Raw genomic sequence first — 21,327 nt, forward strand, 5'->3', positions numbered from 1 at the left:
ATACAAACAAGGACACAAACGTATGCGTAGATAAGGATACACATCTTAGAAGAACAGAATGGAGTAAATGGAGCAAGAACACACGCGAATACGAAGAGTGTCACTGAAGAGGTCTCAGATGTGTGACAAAAGATTTGCGGACAATGGACATGAGTTAAATAATAAAATAAGGACAGTAATAAACGAGTGAAGTAAAAAAAATACAGTGCCTGTGTTTATTTGGCAAAAAAAAGAAAAGAACGACCATCTCGAAATACAACAATATATATATATATATCTGTGTGTGTGTGTGTGTGTGTGTGTGTGTGTGTGTGTGTGTGTGTTTGTGTGTGTGTGTTTGTGTGCATGTGTATGTGTGTGCATGTGTATATATATATATATATATATATATATATATATATATATATATATATATATATATATATATATATATATATATATATGGCTGTATGGTAAGTTGCTTGCATATCAACCACATTGTTCCGAGTCCAGTCCCACTCCGTAGCACCTTGGCCAAGTGTTTTCTACTGCAGCCTCGGGCTGACCAAAGCCTTGTGGACTTTGTATATGTATATGTTTGTTTCTGTGTTTGTCCCCCACCGTCGCTACCAGTCCGCATTGCTTCCCATGTAATAATAATAACAATAATAATAATAAAAATAATACTAATTATTATTATTATTATTATCATTATTATTATTATTATTATTATTATTATTATTATTATTATTATTATTATTATTATTATTTTATGTTTGACTTTTGCTTTGCATTTGTACAAGTTGGATCCAAGTCTCACCCAGAGACCTCAAGAGACAACAAATTAGAAGTTCATGTAGGTGTTATGCCTAGGGTACCATATATTTGAATTTGTACAGTGTTGTTCTAAATAATGTTTTAAAATTTGAGATTACATAGACAGTATTTTACGTAGGATATGGGCAGTTCCCATGAGCACTATCTTTTGAACTTCAGCCATTTTGGGATTTCCTGGTATCTGAGCTAGGTAGTAATCAGCCCGTTTCGCTGTCATTCCCAGGGCACCTATGACAATAGGTAGTGTTTTCGTCTTCAGATTCCACATTTTGCTAATTTCTATTTCAAGATCTTTATATTTGCTCAGTTTTTGGTAGGTCTTGACAGATACTTTTATTATCGATTGGGACAGTCATATCAATGAGGAGGCATGATTTTTGTCTGAAGTCTTTCAGTATGATGTCTGGCCTATTTGCGTCTATCTTTCTGTTAGTTTGAATGGTGAAGTTCCAGAGGAGTGCGATGTGATCATTTTCAAGTACTGGGGGTGGTTTGTGTTCCCACCAGTTTTTATCATGGGGCAGGTCCAGGTTTTTGCATATTACCCAGTGAATATATTGTGCAGCTCTATCATGCCTGTTGAGATACTCTGTAGGCGCAAGCAGACTGCACATGGAGACAACATGATCGATAGGTATTGTTTTAGTCTTCAGATTCCACATTTTGCTAATTTCTATTTCAAGATCTCAGTTTTTGGTAGGTCTTGACAGATACGTTTATATCGATTTATATTTGCTCAGTTTTTGGTAGGTCTTGCCAGATACGTTTATATCGATTATTATTATTATTATCATTATTATTATTATTATTATTATTATTATTATTATTATTATTATTATTATTATTATTATTATTTTATGTTTGACTTTTGCTTTGCATTTGTACAAGTTGGATCCAAGTCTCACCCAGAGACCTCAAGAGACAACAAGTTAGAAGTTCTATTATTATTATTAATATTATTATTATTATTATTATCATTATTATTATTATTATTATTATTATCATTATTATTATTATTATTATTATTATTATTATCATTATTATTAGTATTATTACTATTAGTATTATTATTATTATTATTATTATTATTATTATTATTATTATTATTATTATTATTATTATTATTATCATTATTATTATTATTATTATTATTATTATTATTATTATTATTATTATCATTATTATTATTATTATTATTATCATTTATTATTATTATTATTATTATTATAATGACAATAATGACACAAGGACAACAACGGCAACAACAATATTCATGCTGACTTTCTGCTGAAATTAAAATAATTGATTATAATATCTCAGGATGTTCTCTGCTTGCCTCAAATGAACATATTCATCGTCATGATGGAGTTGGCCAATATTTGCACTCGATCATACTCCGTAAGCCTGGACTTCCGTGTGAGAGGTGGCGAAAGCACGTGTATCCATGTTAGTATTGTTGTTGGTTTTTTTCTGGTCATTTGACAGTTCTTTTATAAGGTTTTGTATAACGGCACACGTTCCTGTGAACGGTTATTCTCTTTTCAATAACTATACATGCTGCTTTGTTTTTCCGTTTAGCTGCGACAGCGCTAACGTTCTATTGAATCATTTTGATTGGACAATTTTGAGTGATTGAAATTACAAAAAACAATATATTACCAAAAATAAATAAATAAATGAATAAACATGGCTAAGTCCACCATTGAAAGAGAAGCTCCGCTGTGCGTCACACAATGCGACAGTTACTGTTATATACCATTTGATTTGTAAAAAGAAATTCACAAACGTTGGGAAAATCAACAGCTCTCTCGCGCTGTCAGTGGCACAATTTGCTGTAATGTGTTCATGGAGTGACCACATATGGAGCAACCAAATATAAGTCAACGTTTGCTTTTAATCAATTGAAAAACATCTGACTATATTTGGGTCTATTATCACTGACGAGATGACCTACAAATTCCTTTCATTCTAAATATGATATCAGCCGCATCATATCTATGTCAGAGAAGGGAAAATGATAAAATTTACATTAATCTCCTCGAACTAGTTTCGTTTATTTAAACATTTAACTCATTCATTTTCGCACACTGTTCAGAAAAAAAGGAACATTTCTTATTTACTAAATATTTTGTTCATATATTAACTGCCTTGACAACTTAAGTGAAGACATTACTACTGGTTTATTGAAGACTTGTTTCGAATCATTGATGTAAACCGCTGCCTTCTTTTCCACAAGAATGAATCCATGAGCATAATCATGTATGAGGTACGGAAGTTACAGAACTTACCAATATCACTATAACTGCATATGGTATAAAATCGATTTAACTGCCATTCGTCAGTATATATTATTGCTCATTAATTTAAAGTGAGTGATATTTATCCAGATAGCTGGACATTGTCATTTATATCATACGTTTACATAATGAAATCGAGATGCACAATGGATATATATTTTCCATGTCCAATGCAAATTTCTTATCCTTTATTCACTTTGTAGATATTCACGGATTACTGTTGCTGCCAATATTAACGGAAAGTACCATTTAAATATTTGTCGGCTTATTTTAGTCATCAATAAATTTGACATGATTTATAGTATCGACGGCAATTTTGTATTTGCTAATGTACACACGCCATGGTAGAATCCTGTATCTTATACAAAAATGTATATAAAAAGTCTCATGTGTTTGTCAGAATATAGTTCATTCTGAACAATATATGAACAATACTTGTTCATATTCCCTGGCTTTAAACTAATGCATTCGATATAAACTGATAAAAATTGGAAGCGTTATTTTATAACTAGCCTTGTTAGTAATATATTTGTATCATTATTGTTAGTTTAACATTGCATTAATATCTGAGAATGTTGATAACTATTGAGTTGATTGTCGGTAAGATGCATAAATTATTCTTCATTTGAACATCGTTATATTCTTGAAAGGTGGATATGTATATGAATGGCAGAAACGGATGGATTCGGGAAAATTTTATTCCGTTTTTCAGTATAAATCTTGTTTCTGCAATCAAATATTGCGACTCTTGAATTTTACATTTCCACGTGTTCGTTTTACTTCACCAGCCAATACTCTACTATACAAATACTATTCCAAAGACAGATTCCATACTGTAATCAGGTGCCGTATACGTCTTAAAGCAACGGTTGTCCTACCTGTTGAACAAACAGAAAACATCAAGCATATCTTTTGAATCTGTTATTTCATTGATTCTTGCAACAAAATATCGAAAGTTGATAAAGGAAAACGTCTTTTCTTAACTTTGAGAATTTTTATGACATGTGATGATTATGATGATGATGATGATAGTGGTGGTGGTGTTTGTGGCGGTGGTCATGGTGGCGATGTTGCTTATATTGGTAGTGGTGGTGATGACGATGATGACGGTGGTGATGGTGATGGGGTGAAGATGATGATAATGATGATGGTGATGGTGATAATGTTGGTGGTGATGGTGATGGTTGTCATGGTGGTTGTGGTGGTGGTTGTTGTAGTGGTGGTGATGACGATAAGGATGACGGTGAAAGTGGTAGTGATGATGATGATGATGATTATGATGAAAATAGTGATGACGTGGGCGTCCTGGATAATTATCGGATGATAGTGATGAAGAGGAAAAACCATAATGATCCTCATATTTATAATCATATTGAAGATGAAGGAGATAATTCTTCGTTTGATTATCGCCAACACCACCACCACCTCCACCATCAAAGGCATCACCTGTTAACATCATCATCATCATCACCATGTACATCCTGACCAAAATCATCAAACGTCCTCAAAAAGTGATAACAAACATGGTGATGCCAAAAAGCAGGTATGGCACTGATTACAGTGAAAATTGGATATAAAATTACGCACAGCGCACATATATGTATATGTGTGGGCTGTGGGTGTGGGTGCGTTTCTCTGTGTGTACGTATGAGTGAGTGTGTGCAAAAGGATATATATATATATATATATATATATATATATGTTGTCGAGAATATATATGAACATGTATATGTGAGTTCGTCTGAAATGCTAGCTTGATTAAAAGCTACGAAACATATGTAGAAATAGTCAGAGACATTTTGTTACCACGGTATAAATATTTATATTATAGTTTGACATAAGGCCAGTAATACCGGGAGAAGGGTTACATAGATTATATCGACCCAAGTGTTCAACAGGTACTAGCTTTATCGACCCAGAAAGTCGACCAAAGCAGAATTCGAACGCAAGATATTAAAATATGACAAAATGTTGCTAATCGTTTTGCCCCGCTTGTCATTTATAGGTTTTTATATATACTAGCAAACGCACCCGTCCTTTGGACGGTTTAAGTTTATTTGGTAGTATTTTTTCACCAAATAATTGAAGTACCTAGAAGGTTTATGAGTAGGACGGCAATCTATGTTTCCGATTGACCTAGGAACGGAAAATCAAATTGAAAGCTTGTTCTTGTGGAGGTCGTTGCAATTTAATGATCATAGAACATATATGTTTGCAAGCAAAGCAAAGTAGAGCTACTGAAGTGTTGTGGGAGTAGATTACGGATAATGACTACAAAATATAGTTGTTTTACAGCCACATGTACGCACATAAACCTATTACACACACCACACACAGCACATACGTACATGCACATATATACACACGCATGCACGTATGCACACATACACACAAGCACATACAGACACACGCAGACACGCGCGCGTGCGCGCGCACGCAGGGAAGCACATAAAAAGACACACATCCCCACACGAATATACGAACACATCTGAATACAGAGAAAGACAGTGGGAGAGTCAGAGTGAAACAGGGTGTGAAACAGGGTGTGAAACGGTGTGAAACACACACACACGCCCATACACATGTCCACACACACACACGTACATACATTCCCAACCCGTCTACGTCCCCATACCAACACACCCACGCACGCATACACACACTCACACCCAACCTCACCCATTTACACGACTTTCAGACTGCCTTTCAAACACCCGAATACTGACCATCCCATCGACATTTCGATTCTGGCCGCTTGGTAATGCATAATGCTTTTTCGTATTGTACTAAATCTTTTATATTTTCTCTCTCTGTTTATTTCTGCGTTCCTTTCTATTGAAGAGCGTAGGCTCGAAACGTAAAAGACATTCTCACTTCCCGAGCGTTAAACTAATACATCTGTTTGTTGTTTAACAGCCGTCTTCGTCTTTAAGCCACCAGACTTATAATAAACAATGAGCAGCTTGCTTACGTCTACTTAAGCTTGATTTGTTCTAACCTTGCTTAGCTCCCTTGTGTCTTCTTTCTTCTTGTCGTATTGCGTATCAGCTTCTATTCTTCAAGCTTCAACTGCTCAAAACACAGCTGACAAACAATTTTGTTCTCATTGAACAAAGGCTAATGCTTAAATATTGAGTTTTCCATCGAAAATATTCCGCAAAGTATGTCTTAATTTTCAGAATACACTTCGTGGATGCACTGTACCACTCGAATTAATTTGCCGAATCACTTTCCTCGCGTTATCTCTCCTGTCCTATCTGTTCTTTTTGTATTAACCATTTATCTCTTTTTTGAAAAGGCGTTCAGGTCCAGAATCTGTATTATATATCCTTTTGTGTTGTTTAACCAAATTTATTCTGGCATCCACACATAACTGCTTGTGTTTGGCACCAAAGATTTCCAGAATTATTTCATAAATATATTTCAGTTTCATTGCTCGCAATAGACGTATGAGATTTAGGTGAGACGCCCTCCCAGCTTTCATTGACAGCCTTGTGTTAGTCACCTCGAGATAATATTTTACTTAATATTTTACATATTTCTGACGACAGAATTGATGAATTACAAAGTGTGCATCCAACCAAACATTTTTCTTCCCATTTGCATTCGTTCTTTATTAAGCTTTTGTACATTGAATTTCAAGCCAATAACCATCAACAGAAAAGGAATTTTGAAATGGTAAATTGCATTATCCTATCAATATCCAGGGCCTGCGGTTTGGTCTTGGATGTCTTCATCTTTAACAACATAAAATAAACTCAGTGTTTGAAAATTTCATTTGCACAATCTGTGATGAAAATTATAATCGATGGTTTTGTCGCAGCGCGTAGAGAGCAGATGCATATCCGTGTGTCATATCAACTGCAAACAACCGAACGCTCTTCATTTACTGACTTGGCTCTCCATACTCTGCCGTTCACAGACAATGAATTTGGGTGAACATTTCTTGCCAGAATATACAAACTTGTAGCTAATATGAGAATGTTCATAATTGTGCACATCTCCTTAGAGACATGGACGCGTATTGCATTGGTTGAGTACTCTATTACGACTTTTCATTTGCTGAACGCTATATAAAGAAGACTGGACAAGTGTCACAAATCTAGTATTGTGTTGGGAATGTGGGGAATTTTAGAAGCGTTCTTACATTCACAGAATTTCGTGGTTTGGAAATATATATGTTAAGGTACATTACGATGGATATCTACAGGACGAAAACATTGGAAAAAATATTGATGATATGGGCTAGTCCGCGAGCTCACTATTTCAAGGACATGAAAGTAAGGGATGTTAGGCTATTTGCGTGAATTTTCATCTGTATTGTGAAGTTCATCTGTACATATGAAGTTCAGAGATGGGCATGTTTAAGTGAAATATTTGAATGTTTACAGAAGAAATGAATGTAAATCGAACAACAAATATTGAACAAGTGCTACAATATATCTAGGGAAGGTTCTACAGTCAAGCTGATATAATCAATATACTAACTAGGTTCCATATTTAACTCACTTTCTTAGTCTTGTACAAACGGGAGTAGCGGGATATGATATGCTGTCTACAATACGAGGCTACTAACAAGTATACAGGAGTGTAGAACTTTAAAAATTTTAAATATCAATTATCTGGCTACGATTACATTTTATATGTTTAATGGATTTCCTTTACAGTCTTGTTATACAGAATAAAGGAAGTTTGACTAATAATATACAGAATCAAAGGAGGCTAAATTCCTTTTATCAGTATTTAATTCGCAAATCACGGAATTCAAAATCTCTTCGGTATACATTATTTGTTCATAATATTATAAAGAAAGCACTTAAAGCCAAAAAATGCATTTTATATTCTATATTTCCGAACAATTGTGCTCTCTTTTATTTCGTTTTACGTCACCACTACCATAAAATAACTTTTATATTATAAAAGACAGATGCAAAAAAAGTTAAATTCATAAAGAGATCACAGTAATTTGGGCCAAAGTATAAATTATCTGCTGCAATTCATTTAATAATTGTATAATAATTTAATAATCTTTAGGAACCATTTTACAAATCAGATAGTTGATAAAGAACACAAAATTTAAGCAAGGTATATGCCAGTAACAGGAACAATAATACGAAAATATTACAAAACGTGTCGAGAAATATAAATACTAAACAGTAAAAGCTTTTGTAATGTGAATGCCGAGAGATATTCTTAATCATGCCAAAACGAAGACGACTGCAAAAAACAGCTCAACTGCCCTGTATTGACAGAACAGAGATGGAATCTTTTGCCAACAAAATGCCATAAGGTTAATTGAGGTGCAACTGACTTGCACACATTTTTATAGATAGAATTTGCGAATACGTACATCCATGAAATGTAAATCTGCTGGAACATATTTTACATTAAAAGGACTTCTTGGATTATTCGGTAAGCAGTAATATCTATTTATGTGACACGGAAACATTAACCTAAATGGAAAGAAGCAAATAAATACAGATTTCAGTAGCAATATTCTCAATTTCTTGCTGAAATAATACTTTAAAGTTATTGAAGGGTAACATATATTACAATAATATAAACATATATATATCAATGGCAGTTGATAAATTTATTTATATCTATTCATCAGCTGGAGAGTTAGACAGAAGAGTTAGACAGAAGAGTCAAACAGTACGCACCTCAGACATTATTAGAGGAATGCAATTTCAGCTACAGGAATCCTTCAATAACATATAGAATCGAAGATGGGAAGTAATAAATTGTAACACACACACACACACACACACACACACACACACACACACACACACACACACACATACACACACACACACACACATACACACGCACATATATATATATGTTATGATTTATCAACTTCCCATCTCCGATGGGATATATATATTTATATAATATGTATTATATATATATATGTACATATATATATATGTGTGTATGCCAGAACATATTTTATATTAACACAAATTCTTGGATGTCTTCGGTAAGCAGGAATGTATATTTCTGTGACACGGAAACAGTAACACAACAGTCAAGAAACAAATAAATAAATTCTACTATATTAAATAAGTTTTCCAACGCTATTTATTCATGCATTCACAGATATGACTACTTCCACAAGATTCCGTAAGTCCGAATGTCCTCATGGAATAGCCTCAGTAATTTCAGTCGCACAATTTAATATCTTATTACCTGTAACAATATATTACCGAATATAAATTTCAATAAATTCTCTTAGCAGCGTAGTTTATATTCCCATCAGCCCTCATAAAGACCTCCGTTATTTGCATACATTATGCTATCTAAGCTCCCGATTGACTCCTACCTTGGCGATGCACTGAATGCATGTCTACCGTGAATATCATTTATTTTTACTGACGAAATAGACGTTCTCAGAAAATGGATTTCAAGATACATTCTTTACCCGGAAGAATGAACCGCAGAAACAGTCGTTGGAACATTATCATCTAAAATTGTAACCCGAAACCTTATTAGACGCCCATTGTTAACTTTTCACTATCTTTTCTAACCTTTCAAAAACGTTCTGATCTCTATTCTTTTCTTTCACTATGTTATCACTCTTTCAACACTCGTATTTATATACTTATACATCTATATATATTTTTTTAATGTTCCTATATTTTACGGCGGCGAGCTGGCAGAAGCGTTAGCACGCCGGGGCGAAATGCTTAGCGGTATTTCGTCTGCCGTTATGTTCTGAGTTCAAGCTGCTCCATAGTGATGAAAGGCAATTACCCTGAAACTAGTCTCTGGATGCTAGGTTTGTCGGGTAGAGGTGTTTATCTCCCCTATTTGAAAACTTAAGAACACACCACCCGTGTGTCACGTAGCCAACTAGGAACGGTGTTTTTTTTGGGGGGGGGGAGCTAAATAGTTGTAGCATTCTTTCCTTTCCTGGGACTGTCACATAAAGTTGGTAACAAGCCATCACTTTTACGTGCTACTACTGCATAACTCTCTCTGAGAGATTTAGAAATGCAATACTTCTAATTATATACGTGTGTGTGTGTGTGTGTGCGTGTGTGCGTGAGTGTATTTACTCGTATATATAAGAACACGTTATTCCATTGTTTATGTACGGTGACAAGTAGCGGTGCAGAAACCGATATTTTGCCGAAATATTTTAACTTACAAATCGATGAAAGTGGATATCTGCGCGCAGTTGCATACAGATGGATACATAGATCGATAGATATATTTCCGAGCACATGCCTAAGACACTTTTACGCCTACTTAGATGTATTTACTTATATACACATGCATCCATTTAAACCCTGCCGCGTACATACATTCACACACATATTTCACTGAGGAAAAGAAAAAAAATATCTGCAGATTCAGAAATGTTTAAAATGATCGAAAACACTAACAAGTACTTATTTTCTTTCTTTCTTTCTTACTTTCTTTCTTCCTTACTTTCTTTGTTTCTTTCTTTCTATCTTTCTTTATTTATTTATTTAATTTATTTATTTTTATTTGGCATGTAACTGATCAGGTACAAGATATAGACTTAAGATACAAATATTTGATGTTAGTAGCATTCTGGTCAGAGATGCTCTTTTACGTTCCGCTCTACAATCTTCAAAGAGGAGGGTATCACTTATAGATGATTATTTAATAAGCTGCAAATTATAGTCAATTTCCAGTTTCATCAACTCTGCACTACGATAAAATTTAAGGGTGAGTATTATAAAAAGTAGCCGTAGATTAGCGGCAGGATGATGCCATGATTACAGCTTGGAATACTTCAGCCAATCGGCCAGCAACAGAGAGGCCCAGCTGGTAGCTAAGATCAAGAAGATGTTTGGAGGAACTCAGTGAGGAACGAACTCTCCAGCTTACAGAGCTATCTAGAGGTCGTGATGGAAGCTGAGTGCAGTTTTATGTAAACTTTTATCTCCCAGCGATAATCTACTTGCTATTTTTTTTTACTTTTAAAAGTTTTCTCACGACCACAGCTTCGGTAGAGTTAAACAAAGTTCAACAATAAGAAGAGATGATGGATACAAAGGCAAATATGCTATTTCATTGAATTCGGAAGTTTTGAATATGAACATAGTCTTGATGTTTTTATGCTCTTAAACACCGGTTTACTGCTAAAAGATAACATGCTACCAATGTATCCGACGAAAAATTTCTGCGCCTCAATGCCTTCGGCTTCAGCAGTTTAATCTTACACATTTATGTGTTGATAAAAGTTATTTTTGTTTCGTATATTTTATTGCATTAGTATTCGCACCGGTTTGCGTACAACGTGTTATCGTATCAAACAATCGCCATGTATTATCTTCGCCAAATCTAGTTATGCTTACATTTATGTAACAACTTTGATAAATTATAGAAATTATGTAATGCCATATATACGTTCATGACAACCTTTTGTGTCTGTACATATGTGTATGAGTGTTTCTATGTGTGTGCACCGTAATGGTATGGGGAAGTGCGCGCATACACTCGCGCGCACACACACGCACAATAATATATATATATAATAGGACGAGAACGTACCGGGCTCATGAAATTAACGTGTAAGCGGCTGAGACACTCCACAGATACGCATACCATTAATACAAGAGATGCAGTGTGACACAGAACTTGACAGGGCTGGGCCTTTCAACTACAGGTACAACACATTTTTGCCAGCAACGAGCACTGGAGAAACGAGAAATAGAGCGTCTTGCCCAAGGACACAACGAGTTGCCGAGAATTGAAATCACGAGCCTGTGGTCGTGAGCCGAATACCGTAACCATTAAGCCATTAGCATTCGCTGAAAAAAATTTGTTTTTCCTTTCTTGTATCAGAGGCGTGGTTTTGTTAAATTGCCAAATATGTCGTAAAATAACACTCGGAGTCTCTATATTGGCACAAAGTTATGCATACAAATTCCCACATGCACGCACGCACACCACACACACACACGCGCACACGCGCGCGCACACACACAGAAGGTTTTAAAAAGTAGACAGACTGAGGTATACACATAATTTCACGTGTGTGTTTAAATGTATACCTGAGGTAGACATTTACTCGTCCATGTGACTCTGCTGTTCGTTACTGTTTATGTGAAAGCTAGGCATATAATCATTTCTGCAATTATTATTTTTCGGAGCACGATGCTCTTCCTATTCTTGTGCCAAAAGATTCTAAAAAACTATAATTATGTTATAGAGTTACCGCTGTAGATAACCGGTATTTTTATTGAATGTTGATTGAAAGAGAGTGAAACTGTTTTACGTATAGCGAATGTGTAGTCGCTTCTACCGGTTTTTTCTTTTATCTTGAAGATTGCTTCAGGTGCGTCAGCAAAAAGTTTCTTTATTAAATTATTGCATTCTGTAAAATGGATGCGCGAAGATCTTTTTGTTGATATTACAATTCCATTGATCAATAATTACTTACTTTTTATATTATGAATTAGGGACATAAAAATATTTGATGATATGTTTAATCGAATTGAAACTTATCAGGATATGATGAAAATGATAAGTTAAAATAGAGGAAGAATGAGCGATAGTGAATGCAACGAAATGTGACAAATAAATTAAGAAATATCAGATAACTTAAAGAATTAAGGGCAGCACATTTTCAGATATTCACTAGGTCTTAGGCTCTATATATTTAACATTTCAATACATTATGTGAGAAGAGGATAAAGTATTGAAATTCTCTGCATTATGCGATTAATGTTCATGTAACAATTTTGCGACTTAAACTGTTATAGAAAAGGTCCACAGAAACTGCTTTCATTCAATTTAATATAATCTAAGGCAATTTCAAAATGAAATGATCACAGTATCAATATGTATCATGAAAACTATAGAACATTCCTTTTTTACTATACAGAGCTCTTGAATTTATATCGTTCCTGTCTCAAATTTTCTCCTGTTCTTTCACTGTAAATAAAGTTAAAGTACTAAATATGTGAGAGACGTATAGGAAATCTAAGTATTTTATCTATATCATTAATTTGAATGACACAACTACAGGGATGAAGTTTTCGGATTAAAAGAATTAATTGATCTTTGACGGATCAGGAGGAGCGTATGCTACTCGATTCCAAGTAGATGTGTACGACTTTTGATTGTCACTTGGCTTAACACTTTGGGATGGACGGTAGGCTGGGGACCTTTTGGGCTTTACCGGACATTTTGATAGCCTGCCACAGCTCTCAACTGGGGCTTCGCACTTCCACAAAAAAAACATTTAGCAGCTGACGAAATATAAAAAGCGATGACACGTTACGCGACGGAGAAGTTGCCAGGGTTGGAGGGTCGCCCCTATGAACAGGTAATTGACTGTAAATCAGAGAGCCAATACTAGTAGTATATCCCTTTAGAGATTTGAAAATATGCAGTACAATGAATTTGGCACGTCTTCTGACACCTGATCAAAAGTGCACCAGGCTGATCACATCACGGGAAAATCTGACATTGTTTGAGATTGATCCAGCTGATTGCCTTGAACGCTTCCTAACCAAGAATCAGTGTTGCTTTCGTCACCTTGAATCAGAGACAAGGAGACAAAGTTCTATATTTGAGAGATGAGGAATTATATACATTATTTACAGTTGACAGATATTTGTCTTCATCTTGTTTGTTGTTGGCACAACGTTTCGGCTGATGTACCCGCCTGAGGAAATTTCGAACATGGGTTCTCATTCCTAAGATATTTTCCGATGTTGTTGTTGTTGTTATTATTATTATTATTATTATTAGTAGTAGTAGTAGTAGTAGTAGTAGTAGTAGTAGTATTCAGGTCACTTTTCTCATCTATTGCACATCCTCGCCCCGTTGACAGGCACCTGATAATTAAAAGGGGGTTAACAGTTACGGTATGTAAATTAGTAGCCCCGATTTTCTGTAGCGACTGTAGTTGAGTATATAAACCGATTGGTTGTTTGTTTATCTGAAATTGGTGAAATTGACGACGACGCGTTTAATGTGAACCTAATAAGGTTTGATAATCGATTAAGGTTGTTAAACATTTTTTTTTAAATCTACAGAGAAAGAAGCTAAATTAACCCTGTTTGTAAATCTACTATATAGGTCACAAACGTTAGATAACGTTATTTATGGAAGTCTTTTAAAGGTATTCACGTTTAATAGTATCATCGATTAAGTCGCGTATGTTCGAGTGTATAGGTATGGCTAGTTTTCTTAATGATCGTTGTCAGTCATGTAAACTGGCCTCTATATAATCAATACATTTTTGTACGTTTATTGTACTTAAAAATATAGCAAATTTTATATAGCTTTCACGTTTTATAAATAATATCATTAACTAGTGTGATGAAACGAACCGATCGATATTTTCCCAATATATACCAATTATAGCATAAATTTTAACAACAGCGATTACATCCTGTTGCATTTGTTGGAATAATTCAAATTTCATCTTATTATATTATAGCTACTAACTTCTGTCAATATATATATGATAACATACGCATCGAAACCTAAATATACGTTCTGATATGTTACTTTATTATTTGTTTTCTTTTTTGTTTTGTTTTTTACTATACTAAATATTTTGAAATATCTTCCTTTTCTAATTGCTTCTCAGAGCGCTCTTAAACATATTCAATCTACATGAAGACCAGATTATCACGGACACCGAAACAGCTATATAAGTATCATTTGGGACTTCTTTGCGGGTTAGTAATTCTGTCTGCACTTCCTTCAACCAGATCAATCACTCATGCTATTTGCAAGCTTTCTTATATATTATATATTTGAAAGTTCTTTTGAAGATATACAAAATTAGCATCTTTCGTATACTGAATTAACCTGTCTTCTTTGAATTATTATCTTTCTGTTTTCCAGAAATCACTTTCAACATTTTGCATTAAATCGAACGACGCATGTGACCTAGCACTGAACACCCTTTAGAATTTACATTTCTAATAATTTCATTACATTCTGTATTGGCTGTACATTTATTTTTGATTTAAAATATTTATTATCCAGATTTACAATGTTTAATCCTAAATCATGCATTTGTAATGCATAACATTTAATTTTATACTGGTCATACAACGTTCAACCTGTGTTCTGTTATGAGCAGTGTTTCACAAAACCTCTTAAATATGAAAAGGGCTTTGAAATACCTTTCAATTCGTTCGCTAAAATTTTAAAACAACAACGGCATAGCTGTTATTGTGTCTACACGTATACCATGTATAATATTCAGAGGTACACTGATTTCTATTTCACCTCACTCATTTTGTGGTGTCTCGCACGAGATTTTCTAATGGTTTTAGAAAAGTATGTGGGGCATATATATGAATTATGTGGCAACAAAACTCAATTAACTCTGAGAAATAATAGATCACGTGATTTTTACTGTTGCTGATGCTTCTAAATATTATTTACTATTTAACATTGCTGGAGCTTGCAGCCATTTCTATCTCTGCAGTCATCTAACAACAGCAGTTTAAATACAGCACTGACTGTAATAAATAAATGATAAAATAGATGTGACTTACATTTATTAGGGAGAAATCAGTTATGGTTTGATATACAGAGATATACTCTTGTTTTTCAAGTTCTTCTTGAGAATATAACTGCCTGAATATAACAGCGATAAAACCGACCTAAATAGATTCTTTTCTTGAAATTGAACGTAGTTTTGGAATAAACAGAACGGAGGTAGTTAGACTATAGTGATTTCAAAATTTGGCACAAGAACAGCACTTTCGTGGGAGGTGGTAAGTCGATTACATCAGCTCCACTGCTCAATAAGGACTTATATAACTGACAACAGAAGGATGAAAGAAAAGTTCAACCTCGGTGGACGAAATGCTGCTAAGCATCTTTTCCCTGGTGCTAACGATTCTGCGAGCTTGCCGCCTCAGTTGTTAACCTGTATTGGCGATAAATTTTCTGCCGACGATTCTCTACTTACAAATAATCATTAATGTAATAATCTCTTCGAATGATGAGATAAAGATGGTTATTATTAGGTACGTATCTCTTTTCTGGTCACGTAGAGCGGTAACAGAGATCGCTTTTCATCATTCAGAGTGATTGATGAAATGCACGACTCGGAGTCATTGGCTGACTACATGACGCTAATCCCTTCTAACAACTGACGTTTATATTATAATACATCGTAAGAAGAAGCGGTTACTATTTGGTGAGATGAGAGGTTGAAATGGATTTAGCTGCTGATAGACATGTAATTAGTTTGTGTAACAGTACAGAAAAATAGAAACACAACACGTAGACGTCTACAGGTGTGGATTGCTGGTAACGTTTGATAATATTTTCACATCGAAAATCAATGTGTTCCAGGATCTTTGTATGTATGCGTTTATGCTTCGAAGATTCACGTATTCAGATGCAGCAGTAACACTAATATATTAAAATACGATACAATTCTATCACACGAGTGAAAAGGAAACTTTGGAATAACTGCTTTTGGACGTTATTCATACGTCCTTGGCAAAAGATTTACAGCTAATTATAATCTTTTGATAATATATGTGCATATAAAAAAAATATTTGGAACGAAAGGAGGCATGTGTGAAATTATCTAAGAACCTTGTAAGAAATCTAATAAATCATAGCTAAGATGATTTTCTCGAGGGCTTATGGCAAAACTTCTAATAGTTTTGAACCCGACGACCAACAGCTCAGATCTAATCAAGATAATGCAGTCAGACATTTTGTTTTGTACGTGCTTTTTCTTCCAATGAAAGATAGTTTTTCATTGGAATATCACAACTTTTTATAGGCGCAGGAGTGGCTGTGTGGTAGGTAGCTTGCTTACCAACCACATGGTTCCGGGTTCAGTCCCACTGCGTGGCATCTTGGGCAAATGTCTTCTACTATAGCCTCGGGCCGGCCAACGTCTTGTGAGTCGATTTGGTAGACGGAAACTGAAAGAAGCCCGCCGTATATATGTATATATATATATATATGTGTGTGTGTGTGTGTGTGTGTGTGTGTGTGTGTTTGAGTGTCTGTGTTTGTCCCCCCTAGCATTGCTTGACAACCGATGCTGTTGTGTTTATGTCCCGTCACTTAGCGGTTTGGCAAAAGAGACCGACAGAATAAGTACTAGGCTTACAAATAATAAGTCCTGGGGTCGATTTGTTCGACTAAAGGTGGTGCTCCAGCATGACCGCAGTCAAATGACTGAAACAAGTAAAAGAGTAAATAATTATAAAAGTTAATCCTGATATGTAAATCTTTCAGATCTTTATGCATCTGAAAGATTTACAATCTGCCATTCAAACATATACACATAGTGTCACAAAAGGTTTGAAGAAATATATTATCTTGTATCTTCAGAACTGCGTCATCTATTGCAATCATGCATATGCATTAAATATTCCTCATATGTCGTAGTATTTCATTATCTGGAACACCACAAATTCCAGTTTGTACAACAGTTTAACAAGAATAGCTTTAGGCACGCATGTTATATACATTAAAGGCTAATAAATCCAGCGCTACATTGATACATTTAAAGGATTCCGGAAATCCCAGTAACGCACAATGTGAACGTCTTTGACTGCAAGTGAAACAAAGTTTTTATTGTAACAATAACAATTCGGAGAATGTCTTGTCTTCAAACTGAGGACAGATACGGAGTAAGTTTCAATTAAACTGACAAAAGCTACAAAAAGATGAAGAAATACACTGACAAAGACAAAAGAGAGAACATAAAACACAGCAGTAGTGTATGTATGTTGTTCATTCGAGCGACCAAAAGAACACTCATGAATATAGACCAATTCTTATATATGTATATGAAGTATTTCATAGAAATATAGACTCCATAGAAACTTAAATAGCTTCGAAATCCCGTACTTTAAGATTGCCAAAATGAGATATACATCTATATAAGCGAAGGCGCGGTTATGTTGTGAGAAGATTGCTTCCCGACTATATGGTTCCGGATTCAGTACCACTACATGGCACCATCGGTAAGTGTCCTCTACTATAACCTCGGGCCGACCAAAGACAGGTGAGTGGATTTCGTAGACCGAAACTGAAACTGAAAGTCTGTTAATAGTCATTAACAAAACATGTCCTCATAATTGTGCTCCTGATCTATAACTGGGCAACCATGACATACCGAGGAAATCGCACAGCAGTGTTGACAGACACTTAGATATACGGACGTCGGCAAAAGAGGTAAATTCCTACAGCCTGTGTCCAGCAGTGTTGCAACGTAGCCTTGATTCAAAATAGAGGGAACTGAGTCGTTGAACGTGGACAACTTCAGGTATTTATAGAGTGTTATCTTTCTGGAGTAGACACCTGAAAAGTACAGCGAAGATCCAGAAAATTACTCAGGTATTGTAAGAGTCCATATACAAAGTATTTCAGCTAAAGGGTCTTTAGGGCTCCAAAAGTTCACAATACTGTTGAACCGTCATCGCTTTTGACTCGTTGCGAACCGATGGGAACAGTAAAGCCAAATGCTGCAGGGCACTGTTTGCATCAATTCCATCATTGAAAGATAAAACTTCAATTACTGCCTCCTCCCAAGAATACTGCTGCATTCCGCACACGATGACACATCTTCGCTAAGATACAGCAAAATAGACCATAAAACTCATGTAACCAGACATGCTGCCAACAGACACAACACACGAGACTCATTCGTTACCAGATAACATAATAGGCCAGAAATTCGAGAATTGTATGTTCAACTTACAAGGCGATACCATAACAAGCTTCTCACTTAAAACATCAGCACCAGCCTCGCCTGTTTGTAGTACAGAGAGGGTATAGTTTAACGCATCTGAGCATAAAAAATTCAACATCGATATTTTCATAGATATTTTCAACACTGTAATCACTTAACTGGATTAGAATCTTTCTGATAAACACCTGTCCTTTCCCACCCGCCAAGATACCAGGACCGTATAAAACATTGTCTCTACCTCTCTTGTGTCTTCTTCACTGACCTCAACGCACCATATCAATATGTTAGCTTCAATTATTTTGAAATAAAAAAAATTATTATTCACAAATGTTTTTCTATAAATATTTGTTGCTGATTTTACTGATAAATCGAATTCCACTTGTGACGAGTCTCTCTTTTTTAAGACGCATATTGAAGAATATTTGATTTATTTAATACATATATCGAATGTTTGCCTTCAGGATATACTCTGTCATGGATTTAATCATCTGTTTCTTAATTTGTTGACTGTAATACGGGTTGATGAAAGGAAATGTCAAACTTGATGAGCTTTGAACTTAAAACAAATGCATTCTGATCAATTATGAAGCCTTTATAACCATTCAAAAATGCATAAATGCTAGTTTTCTTTTTCACAATTTATTATTTGAACAACAACCATGCATAAACGTAATAAAGAAACTGATATTCAGATATGTATGTCATAACTCTACTAGCTTAACGCCTGAACTATATATTATGATTTAATACTATTTCTTACAGATTGTGGGTTTGGTAACGTCAAATATTACTGAAGTTCTCCACGGTATTTTTATTGTCTCACTCACTAACCTCATATATCTGGCAGTAATGTATGTGGTGAAAAATATATCTATCTAAGTATGAAGGATGAACTTGTCAAATATGAACATCCGTTCGCTTTATAAGCTCCACGTTAAGCGCACATCTTAGAAAACCGAAAGAAGATTCTTGTTTCCGAGATTTTAAATAATTGCTAATGGTTTTTGCTTTTATCTCTTTGGCAGAAGTTAAAGAAGTACACGACATGCTACAAGGCGTCCAAAACTGAAAGCAAGGAGAGAGGGAAGTATTGCCAGGATGGAATGTGATCCGAATGCTTGGAACTGAAGGAACTTGCTCAAGTCTCCAAAGATTACAGGTTGTGGCGTTAAACTGGGGAACGGGATAAGTCCACCACTCAAGGAGACCATAGCAGAAGAAATCAAAGACCAAACGCTACAAAGCATACGCATTAACATTTTTACAACTCCGCCAAAATACCCGCTTGCATTGCTACTTTTTTCTCAACTGCTAACATATGAGTATAAAAGTTGACCCAGAACGGATTTGAACTTAGAATAATAGTAACTAGAACATACACCCCGAAGCATTGTGTCAGACGCTCGAATTTATCTAAGATGGTAATGAATGAATCTCTATGAGATTTCAACAAAATATTTTTGTAAACACCTCACAGATTTAATTCTTAATATAAATATAAAGGTTAGGGCAGCGAGCTAGCAGAATCTTTAGCACGCCGGACAAAATGCTTTGCGTTATTTCGTCTGTCTTTACGTTCTGAGTTCAAACCCCGCCGAGGTCGACTTTGCTTTTCATCCTTTCAGGGTCGATAAATTAAGTACTAGTTGCGTAGTGGGGTTGATCTAATCGACTGGTCTTCTCCCCAGAAATTTCGGGCTTTGTAAATAGAACAGAAAGTAATCTTTAGAACGCCGGACAAAATGCTTAGAGTCGTTTCGTTCGTCTTTATGTTCTGAGTTCAAATTCAGCCGAGGTCGACATTTCCATTCATCTTTTCGGGATCAATAAAATAAGTACCAGTTAAGCACTGGAGTCGATGTATTCGACTTACCCCTCCCCACAACCCTGTTGGCCTCGTGTAAGAATAATATTTTAACAAATAAAGGTTTCTATATGAACATGAACGAAACATAATGATCTAAGATAACTGGAAGTGTCACTATACCATTTTCTTGTTCCTTGTTGAGATCGCTCAAAGAGAACAAGGTAAGTCTCAACCATAAAATTGAAAGTTCTCATCAATCTTGCCAGGACAAAAATTAATACCATTACTATATCGTCAACATACGTCACTGATAAATCATCTCTCTTTAACACACATATTTTTTTTTAATATTCCAATCAATATGTTCTGTTTTGAAATCATTGAAATTGCAGTGATGTAAATTAATATATTCTAATAATTTATCACATAGATATATCGTTGTTGATATTAAAAAATCGCTTAAGTTTTGTTTATAATAAAGTTTGTTTTATTTAAAATACATTTTTTCCCCCTTTAGGAATACGTTTTCGGCAATTTTTCCTTCTGCTTTTTTAAATGCTACCTTTTTGTTTGTGTCATTTGGCTAAAGCTAATATTACTGAATCTGAATACGCTAGGGAAATTAAACTGCCAGCTGAATATTTAAAATAAAAATGGAAAAAAAATGCTTTATTTCTGCTTTAATGACAATATTGACATATTTATTGATGAGCTGAGTGAAG

The sequence above is a fragment of the Octopus bimaculoides genome, chromosome 2, assembly GCF_046866305.1.
Source record: "Octopus bimaculoides isolate indiv1 chromosome 2, ASM4686630v1, whole genome shotgun sequence".
NCBI lineage: Eukaryota > Metazoa > Mollusca > Cephalopoda > Octopoda > Octopodidae > Octopus > Octopus bimaculoides.